The 12,890-nt window shown below is 40.5% G+C and overlaps 1 protein-coding gene across 2 annotated transcripts in view; it reads left to right on the forward strand.

The window, feature by feature from the left end:
- erbb4b (erb-b2 receptor tyrosine kinase 4b) overlaps positions 1 to 12,890 on the forward strand; it is a 280,908-nt gene that overhangs the window by 109,184 nt on the left and 158,834 nt on the right. The window lies entirely within an intron of this gene.

Here is a 12,890-nt window from a genome sequence, read left to right on the forward strand (position 1 = left end):
CTTGTCTGCTTCTGTTGAGAATACAGCTGAAGAGCGCTGATTGCTGTAGGGCATTACGGTTGTTGTAGTATCCCCATCCTGACTTTTAGCTTGCAGAGCTTGCACAGTGTGTAATGAAGCCTTAAACTGAATACAAACAAATGTGAGATGAGAACAGATGTGTGTTATGCACCGTCAGTGTCATCTTTACCAAGTTTAAAAAAACAGTCAGGAAGAGAAAGAATCGTGAGAGCGAGTATTGAGATAAATTATTTCTCAACCTCAATTATACGTCAGATGCAGCTGCTTTTTTCATCTCTACAAATTCTGAAGTAGAATCCTGCACAGGGTGGAAAACCCTTGTGTAACAAATATATTCATATAATTTTGCGGGTATGGGCATAGAGGAAAATTAAATAAAGTCGGGTGAGAATTTAAATGATGCATAAATGTGCAGTATTTGTTATCATCTAAATCAGCCTGTATGAAGCCAGTCAGAGATTTATATATTTTAAGAGGCTTTGCTGTATGTAAAAAGTTCCAAAAACTATAAGCTTGCAATGATTATCAAATACTTTTCCAAGAACACAAATTAAACTAATAAAACGAGAGGACAAGGAGGCGATTGCCAATTTGATGCGAGTCCCTGTGTATTTGTTTTGTAATACGGGTTACAGGTCGGGTTGCAAGTACCATGTCAACAGATCCAGATTAGATTTGGACACAATACTGGGAAACAGGTTGGCTCCAGCACCGGGCTGTGCAGGTGCAGGTTTGCAAAAAATAGACCCATGTATGACTCTGTCCTGATGCCTGAGAGAGAACTGTAGAAGGTGGTCCCTGGATGCAAAAGCATTTCTAGCTTAAATGACAAGTGCTACACTAATAGGAATGATTGTGCTTTGCAGTTAAAACATCACTGTAAATAGGTATTGAAGTGAAGGTGCACTGCTCACATATCTCAGTATGTTACAGAGCAGCTTCTTCTGTGGTTTTTCATTGAGCATCATCATCAAGTACGGCTGTCAGAGGCAGCTGCCATCTCACACGCTTTAATGTGAGCTCAAAGCTAGCTTGAGAAGGCAGGGGGAAACCTTTTTCGCTTTGTGATGAAAACAGAAGGAAATGCCAGGCATCACCTCGTAAACAAGGTTTTGATTTGAATGTTGGCTCACAAAACGCCGCTCTTGAGCTGTCTCAGCGGACTCACTGGCAATCTGTAAATAAGGAGACCAAAGGGGAGAAATATCTAATCGTCCTTGAAAAGGATGTGCCACAGTTTTTTAATATCTTCTGCCCCGATGCCCAGAGGTATTGCGGCGGGGTGGGCGGAGAGTGGGGGAGGTGTGTGTGGCGGGGGGGGGTGTGCTGTCGGTGCCGGGTGATGGGGCATTACTCTCGCGCCATTGACTTCATTACAGTCCCTCTCACATATCCATCCCTCACCGTCTCTAAATGCCCTTGCCAGCCTCTAATTCACTTAATTCCTTGATTATCAATTCTGACGGCATTCGGGCAGAAAGGTCAATACTTTTTTGTCGCGTGTACCTGAACTTTATAACACAGGCTCAAAAATGGAGGCACCGGCGTCATCAAAGCAGTGCCAACAGGACGGAAACATGATGTATTGCAATCATACACTACCAGTTGGTTTCATTAAATTTTCATGGCTCACACACTCACAGGCATATTGCGAGAGAACACACAAAAAGGTATGCATCAGCTCACACGAGGACAGGGGGGAAGAAAAGAGCATGAACACACTGCGAACGCATTTCTGCACTTGCTACGAACACCCATTTCCCTCTCTCTCTCCTCTCTCTCCTCTCTTTGCCCATCTCTTTGATGAGATCGAGGTTGCCATGCCGTGAGTGTACGCGGCACACGAACAAGTGTTTCCCCCCGAGGAGATGCTATCTAAATGGGAAAGCAACATGACAACTTTGCTCCTAACAGCCACATAATCAAACACCACACCCACTGTTACACGCCGCCACTTCTGTTTGGGAGGCTTTCCACTTCCTGCTTTATGCATGTAAAATATACAGAACAACCTCCTGTCATCTTCGGCTCTAAAAAAAAAAAAAAAAAACCTGCATCTTTAGTAGGGTGTCCTTTTGTCCTCTGCAAGATTAAAATTAAATTTGTTGGACTAACTTAAAAAAAAACACACAAATTAAGTTTTTCAAATTAAAGTTAGTAATTATGTTAATATAACTTTTGAATGTTGAGTTGCACAAAATTCATGCCTTTGAGTGTCAACAATTTTCTTTTTTCTGGAGGATTTTCATATTTTTGTGCATTTTCTTTTCCATGCTTTTTAACTTTAGAATGTATTTCAATCTAGTTTTGTTTTTTTCATGGAAAGAAAAACATTGATTAAGCATTAAGGCCTTTTGAGGTAAAGCCATGTCCCAATGTCATTGGAAGTCTAGCATCTGACATGATTTAGTAAACAACCATGAGTCTTGTTCACCGCTGACTGCTCTGATGCTCTGTCCACAGCAGCTTGATGGAAGCACATTGTCAGAGCTTCTAGGTTTGTTATTTTAGTTGTGCGGACATCTATTTCTGTCTGAGCACACTTTTATGTGAACAGATGAGATGTAGCTTGAGATTTTTCGGAACTTTTCCCCTTTAAATTTCTCAGAAGACACTAAAGACTTCTTCTTCTACTTTCTATTTCCTGCATATGTACACACGAGCATATTGCTTGCAAAAATGAATATGAGGGCTTTGGTTCTGTACCCAAGATGCTTGTGTAGTTCTGTGTGTATCATCCACAAACCAGTGTCAAAGAGTTGCCCTTGTATGATTCTTGAGGAATCCAGGGCCAGTTTGTTATGCCGCTGCACTTCGATAAAACTGATAGTTAAGCTGGTAAAGTGTCTTGCTGTGTCATCCGTGTGAGAGGTGTGAGCTGTCATAAATCTGCAAGCTGCTGTCTGGAACGCGAGAATTGAGAGAAAAGCTGTCTCTCCAGGCGAATGCATACAGTACTCCAGCATCATGTTTAGTTTTGTGTACTAAGTGTCTGTGGGGGGTGTGAGTGAGTGAGGCATATGCATAACAGACAAATGTATGTTTGTGTGTGTGAGAAAGATTTAGAGACTGTGTGACAAGTGGAGGATGTGTGCATTTTTTATGACACCTCATTGTGTGTGTTTGCTTGTGCATGTGTGTGCATGTATACATTGACTCAGGTATGTGAAGAGTAACAGCTGACAGTCTTAGCTTGCAGTCAGCGCAGGTAATCCCACGTCACCACACGCACACACACATATACACACACAGATAACACACAATCCTGTATGAGAATTTTAAAGTGGGATCTGTTACACTACATGCAAAGCTCCACCAAGCCTCTGACAGCTTGCCTGGGCTGATTTGGCTGATTCGTCTGAGTAGTTTGGCTTCATTTCTCCCCCTTGTTTCTTCTCTCGCCTTTTTCTTCATCAATCTCGTTTAATTAGTTGTTTCAGCCCGAGGAGGTTTCAGCTCACCTGGTCCCTTTTTTCCATGGTGGCAATAATCTATTCCAAACAATAGTTGTATAGAGCTGCGGTTCATAATAATCAAAGTTCTCTGTTGTTACTTGTCACTCCAGGGTATACTGATATGTTTTCAAAGCCATATAGGTGCTCTGTGAGACTGCACTCAGATGGTATCTTGATCAAACAGAAGGTATGGTCTAATGATAGATGAGAAGACATGAGATCGTCCTCAGTCAGTAGAACTTAATGGCTTAGGATCATAAATGTCTGCACCCCTCTTGAGCCCTGTTCCTTTCAGAATGCAGTGCAGATTGCTTCTCAAATAAAGGGAACGGCTGAAAACACAACCACAAATTCAGACATGATGATTCAAATTCAAAACAACATTTGTCCCCAGACGGCAATTCAAAGGTACAGAGAGTATGTCACAAGTAAGAAACAAGAAAGACTAAAAGAAATCAGTGCAATGTCCACTGACAGTTAAAAATCATTGCAGTACACTCAAATTTAAGTTTTTGTTTTTTTACTGTTAGCAGCACAACACAACAACCACAGGACGGATTACCACTGAACTTAGTCGAAGCAGGTCAGAGAAAAATCCATCAAATTTTGGATCAAGGCATTTTCAATTGCTTTTTTTTTTAGGTTCTCACCAATTTCCCACAGATCTGGAGGAAAATAATCTGGAATATATGATGTCTATGAGTGTGTGAAAATTGGTGCTTCTTGATTGAATGTAAGGGGACTGTTGGGTATTGGAAAGGTCTGTGCTCGAACTTATATCTTGTGCCCATCTTATATCTTTCCAACTTGCATGCATCACTTCACAGAAAGGACAACTGACATGGTGTTCTGACGCCCCTGCATTTGTTCACCTCATGTATACATGCTGCTTGGGAAGGAGGCTGCGTGCTTGAATTAGACTAAATGCACACAGCCTCCTCTCGCTGCCCAGGTGCTGTGTGGCAGGCACTTCATTAGCCCGGCTCTGCAGATGGACGCTGATGGAAACAGGCTTTTTGAGCTTCATTCTTTGTGACTTGTTGTTCATTAAAATCAAATTATGTGTCAGGAAGCATAACTTGTACGTGCAGTTATTGCTCAACAAGCTCTTTGTCTTTCATCAGTGCGTGTCTGTGTTTGTCTTGCACAGTCTGCCGGACCAATTCGGCTCATTGTGCTCATTTCTGTGCACCTGACGGCTACATTTGGGACAAAGTTTTCAGAAAAGAAACAGATTTCTACCTCCTGCAGAACAAATGTTTCTTTTACTCATGTTTCATCCCTTTACTGCACAGATTATCAACTTGTTTTTCCTTTAGATGCGGGGCATCAAAGAACTTGAAGTGGTAATGTTTCTGTAGAGAATTGAGGAATAAAATTAAATCTGTGTTTTCTCACTCTCAGATAATCGAAACTTAATCCTATACCCATCCTCCATCAGTAAAGACAGAAACAAATTGGTTCACGGCCATTTTGGTTGACAAGGTGATCCGTGTGAAGATTAACAAACATGTCTTGACCACAAATGTCACTAAATACTAAATAATGAGAAGACTGAAGGTTAACCCTGTTAGTCCATTTTTCAGAATGGAAGGAAGGGGTCTTGGAGATTTTCTGGCCTCAAGAGGATGTAGGGATGTGATGAGAAAAAACTGCAGTACTTTCTTTTTAAGCGTCTCATTTAGTCTCCCCCTGAGATCATTATTACATCACTCACCTTCGACTAAAATTCTGTTTGAGGCCTCCTCTGTCTTTCTCTCTCCCTATCAGTCTTTTGGACTCTATGATCCCTTCTGTAATTTCCTCTTTTTTAACGGTCACAATTTGAGCTTTGAGGTTAAACTTTAGCACAGACAGAATGATAAAGAGTCTCCAGACAACAAGAAGTATTGTTTTTCTCCAGGCTCCAACTACAACTTACTATAGGCCTGTGGGTAAAGCAAGAGCAGAGGAACAGATTGGGCTGTATACAGTTTATCATTATCATTAGTTTAAGTGAATTCTCAAAGATAAAAATAAGGTGATTTACAAACTAATCAAAACTGATTAAGTAACATTGTATCTAACATATGTTAAAGAAAATTATTTTAAAAAAGCTCTGGCTCTGCCCCCTGTTTCTCATCTGCACCTCAATTAAATGGGTTCTTTCCTGACTCATACTCATTCTTCTACCACGTTTCTGGGAAATCAGTTCAGTAGTTTTTGCCTAATCCTGCTCACTAACAGGCGGGTGGACAAAAGACACAGACAACAAAATAAAACATGCTTGGTCGAAGTAAATATAACAATTAATTAATTTTTTTCCCTGTTTTTTTCTGCGCTGACAACCAGGCTGTAGTAAAGCATCCAATGCATTTACCATGATTGGTCATTGGTCATAACCCCTTGCAGGTAGCCTGTGTGTGTGTGTGTGCGTGCATGCGTGTGTCTGTGTTTAAGGAGAGGATACAATGGCAAGCTGTCAATTTGCCGCGGCATTGAGCTCTGCAGTCTTTTCCATTCACACAAACACACTCACACAGCTTTTCCGATCAATCACTTACTTTAAAGTATTTTAACATCAGCTGTTACCAGCATGACTGCTGCAGACCCAGTAAAAAGGGTGCATAAATGTAATTGCCTTTGATTCCAGCGACACCCCTGCCATTATTGAATCAGCCAACACTGGCTAGTTAGAATCGATACCAATGTTATCACAGGGCCCCAGGTGAACAAGATATAAAGAGAAAATCAGGTGTGACAACATCCCCTCAATCATCAATAGAGCTGCCTCCTCTTCATTTCGTGCCATTGACTACATATTGAATGCTGATGAGGGAGAGAATTGATCTCTGCTCTCGCTCGTTCTCACAGGGAGACGACTTTACATGGGCAGTGAGCGAAAAGGCAATCACAGGAAATGGGTTGACAGACAGAGGATAGGAAAGAAAGAGGGAGAGGTTTGAGGGAATTAAACGGTCCAAAGGGGGAGTAGAGTTGTGGAGAAGAGTTGCCTCTCTAATTGGTGGCGTCTGGGGGCTTTGAAGTAATCAAGACGGAGGGAAAACCGACTCGGGCGCTGATAAAACTATTAGTGGTTTCCGAAAACCAGTCTGGCATTAGCACAGCATTACGGTGTGTAGGAGATGCAGACGCTGGATAAGTGGACGGGATCCCTGATGTCTTTTGCATTTACGTGCTGAAGAAGTAGCTCTATTTCACAGCTTGCGTCACATCTGCAGGGTGCTGTCTGTATCTGCGACTGGTGTACACAGCTGCGGCTATTCATAATAATAATAATAACTGTATTTGTATTTATTAGATTTGTATTACAAAAAAATTAGCAGGTATTTAGATATTTTTCAGAAATCAGTCGTCTACACTGAAACTAGACGATAGCTCCCATGTTAATAAAACAGATGATAAAACTGAGCACATGAAAGTGTACATCTGGCCTCAAGCTGTTTGTTGACTGCCTCTATCCTAAATAATGAACTTCATGCTACATTGAGGCACTATAGGAAAAATCTAAATTGCAAATTGAGCACTATGATTCTAAGTGTAGTACGGACTACGGAGGGTATGTGATTTTGTATCACTGCATATTAACAAACCCATTCTGATGGCATTTTTTCTTACAGAATGCATTAGAGTGTGAATGGATGACACGTTATTTAATTTAACTTTATTAAGATATGTTTACACATACAAAGTGCAGCATACATTACATGTATTATGTCAAAAATATATATTCAATACAAATATAATATGTTTAATCGATTGGTGAAACTAATATAAATTTATATAATATAAATATAATTTTTGCTAATAAAAATGTTTATCATACATTTTGACAGTTTACTTTTTTCAGTTTCTATAATAGTCTTGATGTATTCTGCAAATGTGCATAGAAAACCTGTAAAATTGTGGCCATTGTTGGCCATTGTGCATTTATAAATACAAAATTCACCTAATACAAGACAAAGAGAATGTTACCTTTAAAATAAATTTGAAATTATAATTTGATGTGTTAATTATATCTAAACATTTGAAGGAATCCAGATGAGTTCGATGTATATATCATGTAAAATGTTGATGTGCACTTCTTTAATCTTATCGGTGACACAGAAGTAGATGGTAGAGACTTCTTGTTTCACAACTCGCACAGTAATTGAAGGATCTTGATGAAAGTGAATTTGGTGCCATTTCTACAATTTTCATATGGTGATGAATGTCTGTGTGGCACAGGCTGTTCTGGCTGCTGGCACTTCTGGTGATAACTCCTCCTTGCACACTGTGCGCCTTTACTTTCAGCAAATCGACAAGCGAGAGGCAAAACAATCTGAAATCCATAGCTGCGCATGATGAACGACGTAAAGCATTTCAAAATCAATCAGGATTTTAAACGTGTTCTCCTGTGCCACCAGCTTTATTGAGAGTCCATTTCAGCCAGATGACATTTTTATTTTCTCTGCTTTCCTTGCACCTTGATATTCATATCATCTCCGGCAGAAAAGCCCTAACAGGGAAATCATTGGGTGTTGTCAGCCAGCAGGAAAGTTAGACCATCAAAGATAATTGCATGCTAATGTTCAATAAGCCTTGTAAGTCGCTGAAGATAAGTGTGGCTGCCAAACAGCCTTGCCAGGGGAAAGCACACCTAATCCCTTGGCTGTGGCCGGGGGAAAATTAATACTTAGCTCCTCTGGCCAGACGCTTCCAGTGTGCATGGCAGAAGAAACAATTACACAACGGGCCACCAGCGCACAAATTAATGAATAACCGAGGAGATTCCCATGTGTACACATTCTAACAAAGATGCATCAACCCATGCACGAGCTGTACAAACTGCTGAAAATCGTATGGAAGTGGGATGTTTGTTCGAGTTCACTGGACGATGATGTTTAAGGAGGAGGTTGTTCCACGATGCAAAATATTCATCATGTTCACCCCTCCTCTCTGCTGTATCCTCTCATTACATGGTGGTCTGGATCTACATATGAGTTATTAAAATATACCAAAAAACAGATGCATATGTCAAGTAAATGGACTTCCTCGTGCTAGACTATTCAACCACAAAAATGCTACTCACATACAGGATTTTTTTGCATGTATTCTGCTGGCATTATTGTATTTAAATCTGTTAACTGGCCGGTTTTACTGTTTTATATTTGCTTGCCACTGTTTGGACACATTTGGACACTTTTGTCAACCTGAGGAAAAGACTTGGAGACAGCATTTGTCACTTTATGATCTCCGAAGACTGAACAATGGCACTTCTCCACACAATAAAACGGTACATGAAGAGATATCTACAGGATATTATGAAGCAGGAGGTTATAATGGGAGGAAATTGAAAGTACACAGAAAGAAAAGAGGGCTGAGACGGTTTTCTTGTCAAAGCAGGAAATAAAATGTGAAATTAAAAAGAAATGCAATTCTGTGTCCTGCCAACATTTTTCTATGTTGTGTGCAATGTATTTACTCATATTATGTTCAGTAAACATTTTTTTTAATGAATGAAGAACTAGATTTATTAATGGCAGTGAGTACAGATTTTCCTATAGGCTGGAAAGTTTTGTTTTAATGGATTGAAATGTCATGATTGACAGCTGAGACTGACTTGGATTGGTTCTCTCTCTGGCTCTAAATGTCCAAGATGGCATTGTTTGTATCTAGATAGCTTCATTTCTGGATAGTGGGAGGAAGTGGGGATGCATTGTCCGTCTTTATATACAGTCTGTGCTCTCAGACCATGCAGAGACTGGGTTTAGGTCTACAGTCCTGTCTGTTTAGCCAACACTTTGGTTAAGTTAACAAATACATATTGTTGGTGATGCATGCTTTATTTAACACATGAAGATCAACTTGTGCCTCAGTTTGGTGAAGTTATTATCAATTTCTGTTGCAATATGAACCATCTTCTCCTTTTGTTTGCTCTCTGTCATCTTTAAGTTGTAATGCAGTGTCTTTATTACTTCTACTGTCTGTAGAAACATACATGTATGTAAACATACACAGTGACAGCACACTCCATTCTGCCTGACCATCGCAGCTCTCTGCTGCCTAGTAATTTATGGCTGAGTCTGATATCTTATTACAAGATGTATTTGCTCTTGCCTCTAATAAGAACATAGATTACAGGCTACACTGAATTCACTATCTGCATCCCAGGTGATTGCTCGGCCTAGCAGCGTCTTAGCTTTTATCTTTTTAAGCGTCAGCACCTGGCTATTTGCATTCATCCGTTAAGCTTAAAAACAAATTATAATCGATCTTGGGCGTGATGAAAAGGGTAGTCCCACTGCACATAAACAGGAATGCAAGGTGACAAGGACAGCAGAATCACAATCAGTTCCTGTGATGCTGTACACTGCTGTAAAGAAGGACAGTAATGTTTGATATGTACAATTGGTCGGAGCCACACACACCAGGACGTTTTAACTTGAAATCTGACCAGAGATCCATGTTCTATGACGTGCAGCTGTGTCTCTGCTCAGGTTTTCTGTCGCTCTCAACTGTGAGCTGTCAGTAGCAGGAGAATGAAACAGAATTTTAACTATTAAACTATGATCTCCACTGTAACTAGTCTTAATTTTACTTCTCTGTCTGTTCCAGGTCATCTAACATTTCTGTACTAGACTAACTATAATCTGTTAATATTACAAAAACTCTTCTATGAAGATATTTTGGTAAATTTGTGTGCATAATTGACTTAGTCTGCTTGTCAGAGGGCAACACTTTAATTTTGGTCCTCTCCCTAGGGGGACTGTGTATTTTCTGTTGGGTTACTTTTAGATACCGTGACTCCACTTTGGAAGATAATTTGCACATGGCTGCTGGACGTTTAGGTCTATTTTTCATACACTTAACATGTTAATGAAAAACCATCGTAGTTGCACTTTGGGGAAATAATGAAATAAAAGATTGGAAAAAATAGTCATGTTTATCACGTTTTACTGGTTGGTTTATAATTTAAATCTTAATTCTTTTTAAATGATAAAAACTCTATTGTAAACCTGATTATAGATTGTTTTGTTAGCAAAGGTATCTCGGGAAAGTACCACTGGGTAACACTAATGCACACAGAGATTCCACCAGCAGTGCCTTCTGTCATCTCGACATATCACACATAAATATTAATCCTGTCTTCTTGTCACTGTGTTCCAGCAGTTTAATGGAATAAATTATCTCACCGTGGTGACAGCTTTAGACATGACTGTTGTAACATGCTACAAATCACAGTGTTATCTGACAGGCTGAGAGAGGAGGGAAACTCAGAGATGCTTGCTTGTGGATTAAGACATTGAATATGAATGGTATTGTTGTGAATTTATGTTGCATTAGGTTACTTTTTTTTTTTCTTCACAAGAAAACCTAAAATGGCTAATTGAATAAAGGTCATCTCCGTCATATGTGACCTACAACTTTTAAAAATCTTATAAAATTAATACAAAGTCAAGATCAGACAAAGGTTTAAAAAGTGATCTGAACCATTTCTTCGGTTGTCAGTGGTAAAATTCAATCTTGGAGCTGAATTGACGATGAATTAACCTCCGGGGGCATGGGCCAGTTTTTTGGGGCTTCGGGAGTAGACAGCAGACATCTGTCTTCCACACTGATTATAGTCCGAGTGGTTTCTTTAATCATGTGTCCAACATTTCGCCACACAAACCACAAACAGTGACAGTTTTTGTAGGTTCTTTAGTCCAGATGACATTTTCACACTTTAAACAGCTATGTGCAGATGAATACAGATAAAGTAAAAGTTTATAAGCGATGCATTTCACTCAATGTGTCCCACCTATGTTTATCTGGGTTAGGGTTAGGGACTGTTCACCTGTGGGTTACCGAAGCCTGCTCAAACGCAACTGGTCAAACTAGAAAAAACAGAAGAGCCGTCAGCTCCAAAATCGTGTCCTTCTCCTACAGATTCAACACATTCACATGTAAAGTCTATTTACAGAGATATGGTAAGATTTAGTACTTAAACATGATGCTTTTCCTTCTTATGAAAGAATGTGAACTCTCCTCTGATGGCACTTTCTCTTTTGCTGCTGAGTGTGATGTCACTTTCTCCTTGTGATACTCCTCTTCACATTACTAGCTTGTGTCACTTTTCTCAGAGAAATGCTGAGGTAGTATGTTGAAGCACCTTTAAAAGTAGCAGCCTAGTGACGTTGCAGTGACCACTTTGATGCTTGTGGCGTTCTTGGCACGACTGCTCGGTGAATGCAAACTTCAGATTCGTTGAGCTGTGCCTTGTATTTCTGGTGGGGTTGTTTGGTTTTGCTGATGTACATTCTTCACTGCATTTTACAGTGTAAACAGTGCCAACTACTGTTTTTGCTGTCCTGGGAAGAAGATCAGCTTCAGGAGAAAACATCACACAAGCTAAATGAACACATATCCTTAGATAATGAAGTTTGGATTAAATGGCAGGATTTAAAATTTCAATGCACGGATCATCACATGACTGTTTTGTGCTTTTGCATCAAACCTGCACCATTTAATTCAAATTTTATTTTCCTGTCTATATGGAGACGACTGAGCTCCCTCCTGCCTGGTGAGCTGTCTACTCCCAAACATTGTGTGGAAACTGACGAAGGATAAACCGTTAATAGGAAACTAATGCACACCAGCAGAGGTGCGTATTTGTGCAGGCACATATACAGTAAGCACAGGAATACACACGTGTATACATTACCGCCTTCCACTTGTGGAAAGCAAGGGGTCCAAAAGCCTGCTGAGAAATCATTTCCCGAGAAAGCGAGCGAGGCAATTCCATCACAGTGTTGAGGAAAAAGGCCCTTTTTTAATGGGGAAAAATGGGAGGCAGGGGAAGAGTTAGCAGTAGCAGCCAGGATAATTGATGGCAACTGTTTGGGTATGAGATTAAGATTCATGGGTAGGACCACACATGGGGGCTGGAAAGCGTTATGCGCTGGAGGCATGAAGGATATGAGGCAACACCTTGACTAGCCTGCTGGCTTAATTGATAGAGTGTCGTCCCAGATGCAGCATAAAAAAAGAGAAACCTTCATAAAAGGATTTCACTCACCGATAGAACGAAGGCCAAGGTAGTTTCCAGCACACTGGCTTGTTGAGAGCGACAGACAGACAGAGAGACAGACAGAAAGGGATGGGAAGGGGAAAACAAAGTGGTGGAAGCCCAGAGGCAAGAGAAGCAGGTTGGCATGTGGAAGGTCGGTGGTTCTTCTCCCCAGACCGGCTGGAAAAAGGCTTGTAGGGAAGTATGTGAGTTATACTCTCCCACTCCTCAACAACTGCCCTTCAGGAGCCTTTCAGCAGTTTGCTTAACACACAGCTGCCCCAGTGGAGCAGTTCAGTGGTCGACAGTAGAGGATGTAGCTCCTGCTGTGAATGTGACTCTACACATTGCAGGGAAAGTGCACACAGCTGGACCATTCCCAG

This window comes from Paralichthys olivaceus, chromosome 10 (genome assembly GCF_024713975.1).
Source record: "Paralichthys olivaceus isolate ysfri-2021 chromosome 10, ASM2471397v2, whole genome shotgun sequence".
NCBI lineage: Eukaryota > Metazoa > Chordata > Actinopteri > Pleuronectiformes > Paralichthyidae > Paralichthys > Paralichthys olivaceus.